At 43.4% G+C, this 16,469-nt stretch overlaps 1 protein-coding gene across 3 annotated transcripts in view; it reads right to left on the bottom strand.

The window, feature by feature from the left end:
• The window catches only part of phldb1b (pleckstrin homology-like domain, family B, member 1b), a 109,286-nt gene that overhangs the window by 80,585 nt on the left and 12,232 nt on the right, over positions 1-16,469 (bottom strand). The window contains exon 1 of one of the 3 annotated variants that reach the window (XM_040006327.1): positions 1-21. This exon is cut by the window's left edge and continues 293 nt beyond it. The exons of 1 other annotated variant lie outside the window; for it this stretch is intronic. The gene's annotated coding sequence lies outside the window, so the exon portion shown is untranslated. Of the gene's footprint in view, positions 22-16,469 lie in introns of those variants that run through there. One more of the 3 variants, XM_040006329.1, reaches the window with a different exon arrangement.

The raw sequence follows: 16,469 nt of genomic DNA, 5'->3' as shown, positions 1-16,469 counted from the left end.
GTGTGTGTGTGTGTGTGTGTGTGTGTGTGTGTGTGTGTGTGTGTGTGTGTGTGTGTGTGTGTGTGTGTAAGCAATGATCAAAAGAATGGAAGAAAAAAGCAGAGAGTGAAGAATAATGTTTTGAAGTTGTTGAATCATAAAAAGTGGGGATGACTGTAATTATGCAAATATACCGTAATCCCAGACTGAAGAAGCACGAATAGAACAAACAGAGCGTGAAGAGCAGAAAACGGACACGCAGTCTTCAGTCCCACTTGAAGACACAAACGATGGCTTCTACATCACAGAAGTATAGGTGTATTATTCTGTGCAAACGCATAAGCTGCTAATGAGACTACGTCCAACCACGTCCACAGCACTGGCGTCAGGGCCTGCTGAAGAGGAGCTGCAGCCAGCAGTTTCTGAGCTAAAGCTGTGAGGAAGAATCCCAGATGTGCTGCTGGTTATGTGGAGGACGGAGTGCTGCCAACTCACTGTGCAGGTAAAGTGAATGCAGCCAGTGATAACTGTGCAGAACACACCGCTGAGCAGCATGCATGAGCTAAAGGTTTTTCTGTTTGGTATAAGTATCAGAATGACTTCATTCTCTGTAATGTAACATATTACTTTCTCATTAGTTACCCTGTAATGTAACATGTTACTTTCTCATTAGTTACCCTGTAATGTAACATGTTCCTTTCTCATTAGTTACCCTGTAATGTAACATGTTCCTTTCTCATTAGTTACCCTGTAATGTAACATATTACTTTCTCATTAGTTACCCTGTAATGTAACATTATTTTCTCATTAGTTACCCTGTAATGTAACATTATTTTCTCATTAGTTACCCTGTAATGTAACATGTTATTTTCTCATTAGTTACCCTGTAATGTAACATATTACTTTCTCATTAGTTACCCTGTAATGTAACATGTTACTTTCTCATTAGTTACCCTGTAATGTAACATGTTACTTTCTCATTAGTTACCCTGTAATGTAACATATTGATTTCTCATTAGTTACCCTGTAATGTTACATATTGATTTCTCATTAGTTACCCTGTAATGTTACATATTACCTTCTCATTAGTTACCCAGTAATGTAACATATTGCTTTCTCATTAGTTACCCTGTAATGTTACATATTGATTTCTCATTAGTTACCCTGTAATGTTACATATTGATTTCTCATTAGTTACCCTGTAATGTTACATATTACTTTTTCAGTAGTTACCCTGTAATGTAACTAGTAACTGATTACTATAGTGAACAGCTGGTTAGAGTTCAGGGAACATAATGTTTGTTTCATCCTTCCTCTGCACAGGCGCAAACCATCTCAGGTGCTGATACATTCCTGTTTCTAATCCTGTCCATTCTGGTCACCATCTCCAAACCACACCTCAGAGCAGGTCATGTTACCATGTCAACCTTAACTTTCTTTGTGTCAGAACTGGACACTCGTCTCCACCCTGCCTGAACTTTCTTCTTCACCTTTCTCATTTAAAGTCATCCACCTTCACCACCCCTCACCCTTGTACCTTAGCTGTTACAGATGTCTCTCTCTCATTCATACACATGTAACCTGTTATGTTTTTGAAAAAGAAAGTTAAGTACAAAGCTGTGTTAACCTGTCCATCCGCCCCCACCTCCTCTCCTTGCCATCACATGACTAACTCATTTATATGTTCAATTTCCGTTTCCGTTTTTCCTATTCCCATTTTTGTTTCTCCTATTTCCATTTTCTTTTTTCCCCATTTCTGTTTTCTTTTTTCCGTTTATGTTTTTCCTATTTCCTATTTCATTTTTCCTATTTCCGTTTTCATTTTTCCCTATTTATGTTTTTGTTTTTCCTATTTCCGTTTCCGTTTATATTTTCCCTATTTCCGTTTTTGTTTTTCTGTTTCTCCTATTTCCATTTCTGTTTTTCCCTATTTCTGTTTTTGTTTCTCCTATTTCCATTTCTGTTTTTCCCCTATTTCTGTTTTTGTTTCTCCTATTTCCGTTTTTCCTATTTCCATTTTCGTTTTTCCTATTTCCATTTTCTTTTTTCCTATTTCCATTTTCGTTTTTCCTATTTCCGTTTTCTTTTTTCCTATTTCCGTTTTCATTTTTACCCTTTTTCCATTTTTGTTTTTCCCATTTCTGTTTTTGTTTCTCCTATTTCCGTTTTTCCTATTCCCATTGTGTTTTGTGTGAACAAGCTGTTGCCACTAAGCACATCCAGCTCACAGCAGTGATTTAACAGGGACGCTCTGATAAAGACCCCACACAGACCATCACAACGACCGACAGATGAAACCTCATCAGCAATGAAGAGTGAACACTCATCGTCTCATTAAGTTAATATTCTAGTGCTGGTATAGACGTGGATGTTAATCTGACAAGTACACAATAACACAGTCATGCTGTTATCGAGCTCAGCCAATCACAACACTGCGAGTCTTCAAATAAAATACCACAGAAAATGTGGAAAAGTACAACAACGTATCGTCATTTACTTAGATTCTGACAAGATTTCCTGTTTCGTTGTTACATTTTCTGCTCTCCATTTAAATGCCACTGTGGAGCATGGTGTTAGCTCCCTCCACTTCAAAGGCCATTTCTCTCAGACCGTGAGATGTGGGGGGGACACAACAGCGGCTTTTCTTTGTCTCTAACTGTGAGTGGAAACACAAAGAACTCTCCATCTTTCGATCCCTCACTCTTCCTCTCATGCCAGGACAGAAAGGCTGACATTGTTTTCTGATGAGCAGATATAGCTCTCACACATGAGGGAATCTGGTTTTTGATGAGGTTGTAAAAAGTGGGGGAGGGAAGCTCCCCAAATAGCTGGAATACAAAAGTGTCAAAGCATTCACAACATGCCAAGTAGATGGAGGGTAAAAGTATGAAATAGGTAGATGACATGCCGATACATAATAGATGAGAAAAAAAAGAAGGTAAAATACAGCACAGCTGGAGACTAGCTATTTTCACACTGCAGAGTTTGGCTGTGAAAGAGTTCGTCCTCTCGGGGGTGCAACTAACGATCTAGCTGAGAATGGTGGCGCTAAAAATATGGCCAGGTTTACCAGTATCACTCAGTACAGTGTGGCTAGTAGCTAACTCAACAACAGTCTGGGCTCCTCTCCAACAAACGGATGATTTAAACAGTCTGGGCCTTCTCTGAGAATGCAGAGATAATCAGGAATGTGAAGACTGACAAAAGTGAGGGGGGCTTTATGCTCATCAAAGGACAGCGTCCATCCAGCACTCTGTTAGCCTAACATCACGTAGCAGATATTACTCTATGAACAGACCCGCGCTCATTTCATCCAATAAAAACAATTTCCCTGTGGTTATGAGCCATAGATCAGACGTCTCTGACAGGTTTTTCTCTCTCTGCTTCTGTGTTACAAACTTGATCTCTCCACTTAAAAAAAATATGATACATTTCATTAATTGTGCTGTTTCAGTTTATTGAGTTGACGAGCTCTTGAAAGACATTAGTATTTATTATGTCCATTAAACACAAAATTGCAACAAAATGGGAAATGATACAAAAAATTGTTGCTTTCTGTCAGTAGTTGTTTTTGTTGGTTTCACATTAGCATTAGCTATTTTAATGCTAAAGCTAATAAAGGTTAGTCAAAGCAACAACAACAAGCTGAAGGCTAAAAGTGAGAGAACGATGCAAACATGTTTTTATTCTTTCATCTCTGTCATGCTGTGCACTATGGGGCGCCGTTTGTAAAGTGAAACATGCTGAAATTAACGGCAACATTTTTCCACATTTAGCTCAAAACCTTACAAAAACATATTTTTTCGAGTAATTTTTTTACAACATTTAGTAAAATATTTGTAACTTTTCATCAAATGTTAAATATTAAATCTAAATATTATATTTAAATCTAAATGTTAAAAGTTAAAATGTTACGAGACGGTTGGCAACTCTACTAACTAACCTTATGAACAAAATAAAGTTCAACATCAGTAACATAGCACCACCCAGCTGTATAGAAACCCCGTCATGCTAGCTAGCACGCAGTACGAAAAAGTCAGCATAACAAAAATAAACTCCACCTAAACTTGATTTATATCTGACACAGACAGACTGCAGGTCATAACTTCTTACCTGAAGTTCACCTGACACTCGCACCGGCGGCCGCCTCGGGTCTCTCCTCCTGCCTCCCCTGAATACTTGATACTTGAATACCTGTTACTGAATCTGTGGCAGCTCCGCGATGCCACCACACGAAGTAACGGATAACGAGCCTATCTAAATCCCAGTAACGATTAACGCGTTCCTGGTTTTGGCATAATAACTAGTTACCGTGCTCGTTACCACAATAATAACGTAGTTACTGTAACGCGTTAGTCCCAACACTGGTGAGGACACCTCGAGCCCTCTGTTTGGGTACTGGACGTCCAGTACCCAAACAATGTTGTTTCTTTAACAATGTGATTACCTGCTGTTTGTAGCAGGCAGCAGCAGTTAGGAGTAAAGTCCCCTAACCCGTCTGTAGGACCTTTCTACAGGTGTTTAAGCTACATCTGTACTTCAAGGGTAACTTTATTAAAACTAATGTGAAGGAATGCCAAGCAGTTGATATGGAGGTAGCGAGCTAGCAAATGATATAAATTGTTCTCACCACTCAGTCTTCTGACCACAGCAGGACTAAGCTAATCAGTTCTGCCACATCAGTGTAGGACCTGATTTCAATAAACACATTCATTAGGGGAAAAACAAACTGCAATGGAAACGGACATGATGTCTGACTCAAGAGGAAACTGAGTATAAAATGAACACTTCTGTCTGATGTCATGCTAACAGTGGGAGGAAGCTGTTTTTAAAGTAGTTGTTGATACGTTCTTGTCGAATGGTGCGTTACACATGCTAAAGTCAGAATAACGCTCTGTCACTGACTTAAAGACCCTGTTTTCAGATTTAAACCCAGAGGGTGCAGAGACTGACACCTGCCTTTGATTCTAACTACACTGACAGCTCGTGCTACACACAGCAGGTTGGATCATGTGTTTGAATGTGTTGGCTTGAGAATAGATGCAGTCTGTAGCCACAGGCAAGACACTGTGCTGAAGGGAAGTTTATGATCACGTGTTGAAATGCTGGAAACAGCAACAGCACATAAATGAATGGAGGGGAAGGAGTGCAGGTGTGCCACAAACATCCTTACAAACACACCTGGTCGCTTTATGGAAGGCCAACGGATTAGAGTCTGCGCAAATAATGACAAAGTATCCAACACCACAGTAAAGACAGCAATAATCCCATCCAGTCCTTACTCCTTAAGCAGCTCTGCTCCGTAAACCAAACTCTTTTCATAATCTGAGATCAAAACTCGCTTTTTGTTCTCTGACCTACAAAAGACTTCTCCAACATCTTTATGCATGCTGCACACAGCTACATACCACTGCTGCCTCCGCTCAGAGATAATGTCAGGTACTTTTGATTGTGAACTTTACCAACACATAATAATAATAATAATAATACTCAGTTATTTACTCAGCATGTTGTTGTGCCACCAGTCCTACAGCCGTGACAAACAGCTCATTTTTGCACTAAACACTGATAAACAATTAAATTATTTACCTCCTGCTAATGTTCGACTAACAGGTTCCAGTGTGCGTTGGACTGGACCTACAAGATTAACACATAACACACTTATGATATACTGTAATACTGGCTCATTTATATAGTGCTAGATCACAGCAATAGTCACCTTTGACCTCTATGCCAATTACAAAGAGGAACAACCGTTCTCTTTGAGAACGCTCCTGGACACATTACTGTTACATTACAATCCTCATTTACAATGGCAACTAAAGATAACAAAGAACTAATAACCAGTTGGCTCCATTATCACACAGAACACAACAATCACTGCATATAATACTGTTTCATTCGTTTACGTCTGCCCTCTCAGTGACAAGCAGCCTGCTGTAAAACAGAGACTAAATAAGGAGCTATGGGAGTGTCCCCCCAGGAGGGTCATGCACCCCCTGTTGATCCTCTGTCTAATCACAGGAGCCAAGGTGTGAAAACAGGTGTGGGTCACAATCAGCCAAGGTTTCAGGTGAAACCTAGCCCCGCCCTATCATGTGACTTACTGAGGTCAGACAGCCCAGGATGTGAGTGGGCGTTTGAGCCCATAATGAATATTCCACTTGTATAAAAAGCTGACACTGTTATGTGCTGAGGGTGGTGACCACTGTAAATCCTGTGTGAACATAACAGCACACATGATTCTGGTTTCCCAGAGCTGTGGGCTCCAACAGCCAGAGGATGGAGCCCATCGGGGGCCTGATGGACTCTGTATGAGATGAACGAATGAGGGCAGATGAGGAGCAACGTGAGGAAGGAGAGGAAGAGATAGCAGGATGTCATTTCTCTCAAGCCTCTATCTTGTTCAGCCAGCTGCCACAGCGCAGCTCTGCTTCTGGGCTCTGATAATGGAGTCAGCTGGCTAATCCTCCCCCTGCAGGGATATCCTTCCATGTCTTCTCTGTCTCTCCACCTTCCTTCACTAGACGCTCTCTTCATCATTTTTCCTTCTTATCATTATAATGCTCTCAGGTTGCCCCTGGCTGCATGTTCTCTCACCTTTTCCTGCGTGGTTTATGCTAACTTTATATGTCATATATCTGAGAAATAATATGAAACAATACCCAGTGCAGTGGTTCTGCATGGTCTCATAAAACCTGCAAAAAGTCATGTTGCAAAATGTAGAGTTGGTTTTAGCAGTCGCACGAAATCGTCCGTCCTCAGGAAACCGGCGCTCCAAGATCACTCATGCCACTTCAGGCTGTTTGCATGCTGTGGTGTTTACTCTGCTGGATGGAGCCCAAGCCAAATGACACATTCTGTTTTTGGAGAGAAACGAAGGGCGGATCCAACGGGAGCATAAATGCTGTATAACAATCTGCAAATCAAGAGGAAAACTCCCTAAAAGGTTGACGCCGACTCCACCGGACCCTCTTACATAACTGACCTGACCACTGACCATTAGCATCACAACAACAACGACAGTCTGCCTTTGTGGACACGTTATGTAACCAGATGTAACGTGACGTCATCTACAAAAACGTAATGAAGAGTCCACTTGAACTCTAGCTGCTCTGTTTGACTGAACAATTGTCCATTTATGCTAACAGGTCAAGCAGCTTTGCTAACTGCTGATAAAAGTGCTAATAAAGACAGAAGAGCACAATGAAAAGCAGGTCGGCACAACAGAGCAGACGTCCTGCCTAACATGTTTTTAACATGATGTGTCTGTACACTGGTACATGTTATGAAGAGGTCTCTAGACATAATAAGTTTTATTTCATAAAACAGACCAGCCTGCACAGGCACCACAGCTCCCACTTTGGTGCTGGCATTCAAACCCTAAACATAGCATTTACAAGTTTTACAAGGCGATCCTGAATAGCTCTGGTTAGAGGCGTCCTTAGTTGTGGTGCTTCAGGGCTCGAAGAAACGACCGCTACAAAAGAGCTTCAAAGCGCTCTGACGGCTTCTGGAGCCACCAAACAACACAAAGGCTGAAACACCAGCTCAGTTTACACTCCTTAAAAATACGACACTTTTGGTGATGCAGACAATAAAAGTAATGAACTTTGGTGGTTTATTCAAACAGACTAACAAAAAGAGCTGCACTGCATTAAAATGATCTCCGCGACTGTCCAAGCTTTACTTCTGAACAAGTAAAGCAGTGTTTGTGATGAAGGGCATGACGAAGGAGTTTAAAGACATCAGCAGCAGGAAGTGTGTGGAAGATAGAGGAAGACAAAAATATACAGAGACGCTTGGTTCTGCTGTCTGAGTGTCACTATATGTAGACTTCCTGTACAGCGAGACAAGCCAAGGTCCACTTCCTGTTGGTGGCACAGGCCAAGGTCGGGGTTAGCCTCTGTTGTGGGACCAGTCTGACCTCAAATATGAAAGTTTGTTATAATTTGGTGGGAGCTGTTTGGAAGAGCCGCTGCAGGGGTAACAGGGATCAAACTGCCTCCACGTGATAACAATGCTTTTGTTTTTCCTCTTATGCTCACACTGGAATTACGGCCTTCTGCTGCACACGTCTGAAAACCAAAGCACAGATTACACCCGTGTGGGTGCAGAGTTTCTGAGCCTGAAGGTTGTTTACTTGTTTCTGGATTCTTGGTTCATTCACACAAATGCAAATTCACAAAGTGTTGTTCTGTTTTTTCCTTGTTTTCATTTCTTTATTATTCTCTTATCTTTGGATCCTTTTTATTGGCAGCAGTTTGAGTTCTCTCTCTTCTTCCTGTTATCATATCACTGGTGTTGGTGTTTGCTTAGTTTTCTTCTGAGTGTTAGTTTTACTGTCTCTGTCATCGTCTGATTGTCCTTTGGCATTTTAACTCCTTTCACTTGTGCCTCCCTCCCCTCCGATTGTGTATAAACAGTCCTGTCCTGGTTCTGCTCCTCCAGGAGCTGCCTTTCTTACCCTGTGATCAGCTGTTTTTATCCCTTTCTGTTTGTGGGGTTTTTCCTTGTTGGACTTTTTCTTGGGTTTTTAATCGGCTGTTAAAGCTAGCCTTCTTTTGTAATGTCTTGCATACTTCTCCTACTATCTGAGAGCTAGATTATTATATTATTGTATTTGTCTTAAATATGATTGTGGTTTGTGATTGTGGGAGTGGTGGAGCAGTGTGTTCAGGGGACAGTGCTGTGGGAGGCTGGCCCACAGCTGATGTTAATCATACTAACGTGGGGACCAAATCTTTGTCCCCACTAGTTTGAAGACATTTGTGAGACTCAAAATGTGGTTTTAGTGACAGGGTCACAGTTGGGTTATGGTTAGGTTTAGGGTCAGGCCTTCATTTTTTATGGTTAGGGGCTAGGGAGAGTATTATGTCAGTTAGATGTCCCCAAAAGAAATGAACATACAGTTGTGCCCAACTGTAACCTGCAGTCCCTGCACAGAGTCCAGGCACTTGCCCAAACGATGGCTGACATGGTGGCCATGCAGCAGCAGCAGGCTGCGCCCACAGCTCTGCCCTCCTGTACTGGCCCAGTGACAACAAGTAGCTGGTGGTTTTTACGTAGTGGTGAAAAAGCCTCATGCAAAGGCACTTAGAAGAGCATTCAGTGATGGGCCAGAGCACGGCTGACAGAAGAGTGAATATCAGTCTTACATCCATCCGCGCTCCAAATACATTTTAATGTTACTCAACCAATATTTTGACGTTGAGAATCTGCTGCTGGCAGTTTCTGTAGGCTTCTAGTCGTGGCTGAAAAACGGCTCCAACATGAAAGTTGAATCGAGGCCTTCAAGGTACTTCTTAAAGTAGTGGACCAACTGTTTCCTACAGAGCAGAGATTTCAGCACAGTGTCGGCCACAGTCGATGTGTGGGTAATGTTAGCTCATTTATAATCAGCACAGCCTCAGGTAGAATTATATTCAGCTGTTTCTCTAGAGTTAGATGACATAATGTGTGACTACATGCAAAGTGAATAACACTTGCTTCGTTTATGAGCACAGTTTCTGCCCGACCTGTGGCAGATACGTCTTCTCTCGTTATTTTTCACTTTGGTCGATAATGTAACCACAGAAATCTCATCTTTGAGTCTGAAACAGTCACTGTTGGCTAAGCTCTGCCCCCAAGTGTCATAAATATATTTAAACTGATGACTGTTTATTATATCTGAAAATAATTTAGAAAATAAATTGTCTCACAGGTTGTTCCAGTGCCCCCAAGAGGCCACAGCAAATGCACTTCAGTTTGTGGAAACAGAGTCGTTGCTTTTTCAGTGTTTTTATTGTAAACATGAGGCTCAGTTATCCCAAGCAAAACTTAATCTGCTTAGACAAGCTCCTCGGTGTCCTTTCACTGGTACAGCAGCAGATTTGTTTGTTTTTTAAAATAAGATTTGGTTTGGAAACCAAATGTGTGAGAAACTGGCTTCACAGCCCAGTGTTGTTCAAATCAGTGAATCGAAAACAACAACGCTCCAGGGCTGATTATTTTTTTTGCAGAATAAAGATCATTCATATTTATTGTTTGGCTAATGGTACATCCCATTTTTGGTCTAAATGATATTGTTCCACAGATAAAACCAAGCCAAGCGCCACACATATTAAAATGTAAATCTCTGCACACTGCGATCCTGCTGTAGCCCTTGTAGTCTGATAGCGTGCGTAAACACAGATTTATTATTCTGGCATGAAACGCTGCTTGCTGGAGGGACGCCATCATCAGCAGGCAGCTAAACACACCAGCTGTCGTGTGTTACCACAGAGCGGTAAGAACACACACACGCAGACACAAACACAGCCAAGTGGTAGAAGATGAGGGCAAAGTGAAAGAGTCTGACGTAGTGCGGCGGCTCTATATGCTCCGTCATTCCCAAAGAAAACAAACCAATAAAAGTGACGCTATGGCTGCTGCCCCGGTGGGACAAGTGGGACAAGCAAAAAATGAACGCGTGTTCATGCTATAGCTAGCTGCGGCTAGGCTAACAGAAAAACGATGGAGATGTGGAATCAGGGTTAAGTTGTTCTCAGCCTAAAACCAAACTTCAGTCACAGGAATATGAAGGATCCACAACATGAGGCTGCTCACGTGTTTCTGAGCAGCTCGATGTCCACAGTGAAGCTGAAGAGCCCGAGACTGACAACCGCAAAGGGTTTTGGGGATCGTGTCCATTAAAAAAGCAGGAGACATCTGGATGCACAAACAGGGTCTTTATGTCATCATGCATCTACCAGCGTGCCCTTTGGCACGAACACCATTGTACCAGCTGACGGTGTTGCACAGCCTGATGCTCAGGTGACTGCAGATGATTGCTGGTTACACGAACAAACAGCAGACATGAAAAACTGTGTTTGTCATCAAAGTGTGAAACTGCATCTCAGCAGCTGTGAGGATCAGAGGGCTGTCATTATCACGTGCACATCTCCAGTGACAGCAGCAATGATACCTCAGGGCATCCGTGTTGTCATTATCCAAACCACTGTGATCCAGCGCTGCTAAAAGGCAGCTCTGACTAAGGCGCAGAGCTGGACCCACAGCACAGATGACTCAGTGTCTCTGGCTGCTGCTTTACTCCAACGTACGAGTGGAAGCAACTGCAAAACAACACATTTTTTACTTCTTTGAAAAGCGCCCTTGTGTTTGCTGCAGTAAGTTTTTGATTCATTGCCATTGTCCCACTGAGTACGTCGGCTCATATTTTCCACTTGCTTGTGAGTTGTACAGGAATACTGCACCGGATGCTGGAAAGGTTCAGAGAGCTGAAAGTTTCAGTGAAACAACCGAAACGAGGAGAGAACGTCTTCCATTTAGGGCAACAAGGCTCAGTGATTGGCTGAAGGAGTACAAAAATAGCTCTTAATTTGTGGTCCTCACAGTCACAGCATTGGAATAACAAATTACTGAGGTGCCGTTTCTTTAGGTACACTCTTCTTTAGGTTTCCCACGGGCATGTTCCTGTAACTCCACAGCAAGAAAAAGCTTCCATTTTCAGCATTTAAGACAATGAGAAATTCTCAGCTTTGGAAGCTGTTTGAATTACCAGGAGAGAGTAGCCATGCATGACTGCTTCACTCAACACAAACAGCTGGTGACTGACAGAGACGGGCTTTTCCACAAACTCCTGATTTCTGCAGTTTAGCCCTACACGAACAGCCTGCGTCACACAGCCAGCCGTCATTAAATGACATTATATGACAGTGAAAGCCTCTGCTGAGTGTGGCTGGATCAACATGTGTGCAATGTGACAAGCTTACCTTTGCCATTCTCATCATTTCTTCTGCTTGCTTTAGTGACTTTTAGTCTGTTTCTTCCCACCAAATCAATGCACAGATTGAAACTGGTTGACTAACATAACCAGTTCAAATATCCTGATGCACGCTCAATCATCCAGGTAAGCAAATCCCAAATGGTTGATTCTGTTCATCTGGATGTTTCATCACTCATCCAGGTGACGTCTTGGACCATTCTGACTTTTTGGACCATTGATCAATGATCAGTGGTTGTTGATCAATGCCAATTTGCATCTTAATGATCATAAGCTGACCTCCCAGCCCATCGTTCCTTCAGTGGGCTGGTTTCAGTTATTGTGTAAATGTCCTGTTTATAAGATTGAAACCTGCAGTCAGCTGGATGATGATGAAACGTTTGTCCGAACTGAAAACGTCAGAATCAACCTTTTGGAAATGTGATTTTAGCCACATTAGAGTCCTAATAATAATTAACAGAACACTTCTCTGAGGATGCTCCTCTCCTTCATATTAACACAGACTTCTGCTGCCCAGCAAAGGTTTTAATGCAGTAGTAGAGTATAGTTAAAACATCGTAAGATATTTCTTAGTTTTGATCATATTTATTCTAGTAAACATCTTTTACACTCAGATGCTCTGTGATCAGGATCCTTTTTATCTCTGATACCTGAGTATCTCGAGTCAGGTATCAGAAAGTAAAATGGTAAATGGCGTGTATTTGTATAGCGCTTTACTAGTCCCTAAGGACCCCAAAGCGCTTTACATATCCAGTCATCCACCCATTCACACACTGGTGATGGCAGCTACATTGTAGCCACAGCCACCCTGGGGCGCACTGACAGAGGCGAGGCTGCCGGACACTGGCGCCACCGGGCCCTCTGACCACCACCAGTAGGCATCGGGTGAAGTGTCTTGCCCAAGGACACAACAACCGGGACTGTCCGAGCCGGGGCTCGAACCGGCAACCTTCCGATTACAAGACGAACTGCCAGCTCTTGAGCCACCATCGCCCCATCTGGAGTGCTCATGTCCAAGGTGGAGGAGAAGAGGGGCGCAGGGGGAAGATCAGCGTGGTATTCCTTTGCTCAGTGGCTCTGCTGACTCTTGGCTCAGTGTTTCCCAAAGACGCGGAGCTGGACAGGCATTCCAGGCTTGTGGGGACAAAGAGGCCCTTTGAACCGCAGTAATCCTCAAGAGGAGGATCGAGAGCGCCGCCGCCTGCTGCAGCGCGCTGGACGACGCAGGGTCGCACACGCTCAGTGGAGCACAAAACACGGAGCAGAACCACGTATGTGTGGCTGTGAGACTTAAAGCTGTTTGTTTAAAGCACCACAAGTTTGGTGATTTTAGGCAGCTTCCCATTGCTTGTTATTTCAGTGCTGCTGTATTGGAACGACCGACATGTTGATGGAGTCACAGTCGGGCTGGGGTCAATGGATGGTTGGCATGGTTACACAAAAATGTGTGTGAAAACAACCCTCAGCCCATCCATCAGCTTATCTGACTCAGGGTCACAGAAGGGCCGGAGCCTATCCCAGCTGCCATGGGGCGAGAGCCAGGTAACACTGTGGACAGGTAACCGCTGACATGCTCACCATGTTCATTTTATTAATCATAGACCCCACTAGAGTCTGAATGAAGGATGAGGCAGGGTCAGTGGCAGTACTCCAGTACTTTATGCTAACAAGACCTACGTGTATCTGATGACTTTGTATATTAACACTGTACAAATAAAATGTGCATCAAGTAATCAAATACTAATGTAATCTAAATATTACTGCAGGTAATAATTTTACTTTTAAAGGCAGCTTACACAGTAATGCATCAGTAATCAATCCACTATGGTATTGCACTCCTACTGGCTCAGTTTTTCTGGATCATCTAATAAACAGTCTACATGACACCAACATCACAGCCAGAAGCACCACCATCTTTAGGAGCAGGTCCAGACATCTTCCCGTTTGTCACCAGACAAACGCCACACCATGTGTCCGTCCCGCTGCCAGTCACTTCAACACGCATACATTTGCAGTGTCACTCACCCTTCCCTCCCTCGCTTTTGTCTTCGATGCTGTCCTTCACATGCTCACTCGAAACAAAGCTTCAAATCCATCCGGGATCCGTGTCTTGAAAAGTCCTCCACCAGGCTCACTGTGAGCGAAGAACATTGTTGGTGGTAAACTATGAAAGAAGGGAGTGACACTGAGGGGGTGGAGGCTGGGGTAGGGTGGGGAGGGAAAGGAAGGGCAGCGAGCAGGAGTGGGGTGGGGGTCTGGAGGCGGTGTGGGATATCCCTTTGAGTCATGGAAACTGATCCAAAGAGCAGACGAGCTCACACACAGCCAAACAGCTCTGTGTGTCTGTATTGTTCAGTCCTGCAGCCCCGCTCACTGTGAGACGCTCTGGAAACACTGACTGGACGCCCCTCAGTCACTCAGTGGAAAACATGGATAATGTGCTAATGAATGCACACGTTCTCTGTGCACTTTCTTCCCTCCTCACATATTAGATTAAAACAAAGGACTTTCTGTCCTGCATGAAGCAATGAGACATTTCTTTAAACGTGTTCTTAAAGGAGTTTTGCTTCAGCCTCTCACGTCTAATCTCACCTGTAACATGAACAGAAAGCCTCCTTTCAGACTGTGGCGTGCAAACGCTGGCTGCTCTGCAGGTATGACAGCTAACACAACTGTGTGCAGAGATTATCAATATCAACACATCTGAAACTCAGTCCAGTCCTAACTCATGCACTAGCATCAGCTAATGTCTAAAAGAGAAGAGCGACGGCTCGGACTCCATCTGCCTATAAAAAGCAGATATGGACATTTTTAAACCGCACGCGTACGTCCTGTTTATTCTCCTCACTGCTTTCACAGCGTCTCTGCAGGAAACATTAAAGTTTCATGTTGAGATCTCAGACACACCCTTCAGCATCAGAGAGCCTCACATAGGCAGGTGAAAGAGAGGAGCGCCACGAGCTCATCTGTGTCAGACAGTGGCCAAAAATCCTTTGTTGCCATGGTAACCCCTGTGGGAAAACTGCGCGCGTGGGTTACAGCTGCAGCATGTTTCTCCCAGCTGGTCAGGAGAAATAATTATATTAGAAACCAACAAAATCTGTTCACGTCTGAGCGTGCGAGCATCAGAGCGAGAGGTAAGAGAAGAGAGAGGAAGCTGAAGTGAGGCGAACAGGCTGAGAGTGATCATTCTTTGTTTTGGGATGAGCCGCTGGCCTGCAGGCACGCCGCACACAAAAGACAAAAGACAATGAAGGGAGGAGAGAAAGAAAGGGAAATTTGCAGAGGTCGCGTATCGCAGGCTGCGTGCACAAACAGCAGATCACCGAGCTGTGGGCGTAACCTCTGCTGACTGCTCTGTCTCTGTCGGACAGCCCATCATGTTAAACTGAAAGGCCGGTGCAGGTTTCCACTGTGGTGGGTCAAAACGCTGACCTTTACGGGGTCATTCGATTCGACTACAACCTGGATCTTACCCGGGCGTCGTAGGTGTGTATGTGTGTGACTGGACCCTACCTCCTCCGTCATGGCTGCGACTAATCTGAATGAAACTTGGTTACACATACAAACACTATTAAGACACGAATGTTTTTCAGAAGCATTTGTTGTAAATGGCAGTTCTGTTGACTCTCGAAAACATCGTTCCCCTGCGTTTCTTCCACATGTCACATTCAACATACATCAACCACACGTAGCTTAATGGTCACACATGGTGGAACTTTACTCAACTCACCACTAACTCTGGAATAAAGACGCAGCTTCCTCCACACTACTTCCTGTCAGTGCCGATAGCATCACACTGTACGATTACCTGTTACGATGGGCGGTTTGATCAAAGGTACTTTAACTGATCTGAAGATGACAGTCCTGGTTTACAGAAGTAAACACAGAGCCTGCCTCAGGAGGTTGATGTTGGTGGCACAGGTGTGTCACGCAGGAAGTCGTGGTTCGAGTCACGCTGGGACTGCTGCTTTAGCCTGCTCAGCCCGTGAGCTCAGCACCCTGGAACTTTGTTTTCAGCTTAATTTCACATTTTTCTCTTTCTGATTTGTTTTGTTGTTATTTGCTTTTTTACAGCTGTTGTAATTCACTGTGTTTTAGGGCTAAAGACTACTCGGAGAGGCGCCTGCGTTCCCCTAAACGTCATTTTTAGGCCTTCGGTTTAATCTGAGCAGATGCATCTCAGTCAGCTTATACTGTCCCGGGGGGTTTAAACCATGCTGTAGATGCGCCATTACCACAAACCCCTCCAGAAACCTGTGATGTAAACTGCTCGTCATATCTACTGCCATTGAGCTGTTCAGTGCTGTTGACTCCTCTGATGTACTTTTTAAATCCCTCAGTGAGAGAGTAACAGTTATTGTTACTGAGTAACAGTTATAGTTACTGTTACTCAGTAACAGTAACTATAACTGTTACTGAGTAACAGTTATTGTTACTGAGTAACAGTTATAGTTACTGAGTAACAGTAACAATAACTGTTACTGAGTAACAGTTATTGTTACTGAGTAACAGTTATAGTTACTGAGTAACAGTAACTATAGTTACTGTTACTCAGTAACAATAACTGTTACTGAGTAACAGTTATTGCCTCACAAATGTCAGCAAATTCCTGAAATCAGAAACAAAAGTGTGAGCTTTGTATTGTTTCTGTGATTGTGCAGCATGTCTAAAACACCTGGACATGATCGCCAGGTAATCGACACACACAGATGATGCTAACTGC

This window comes from Simochromis diagramma, unplaced genomic scaffold (assembly GCF_900408965.1).
Source record: "Simochromis diagramma unplaced genomic scaffold, fSimDia1.1 OVJJ01000024.1, whole genome shotgun sequence".
Classification (NCBI taxonomy): Eukaryota; Metazoa; Chordata; class Actinopteri; order Cichliformes; family Cichlidae; genus Simochromis; species Simochromis diagramma.
The sequence above is the reverse complement of the archived record's forward strand: the minus strand, read 5'-3'. Positions and strand labels throughout refer to the sequence as shown.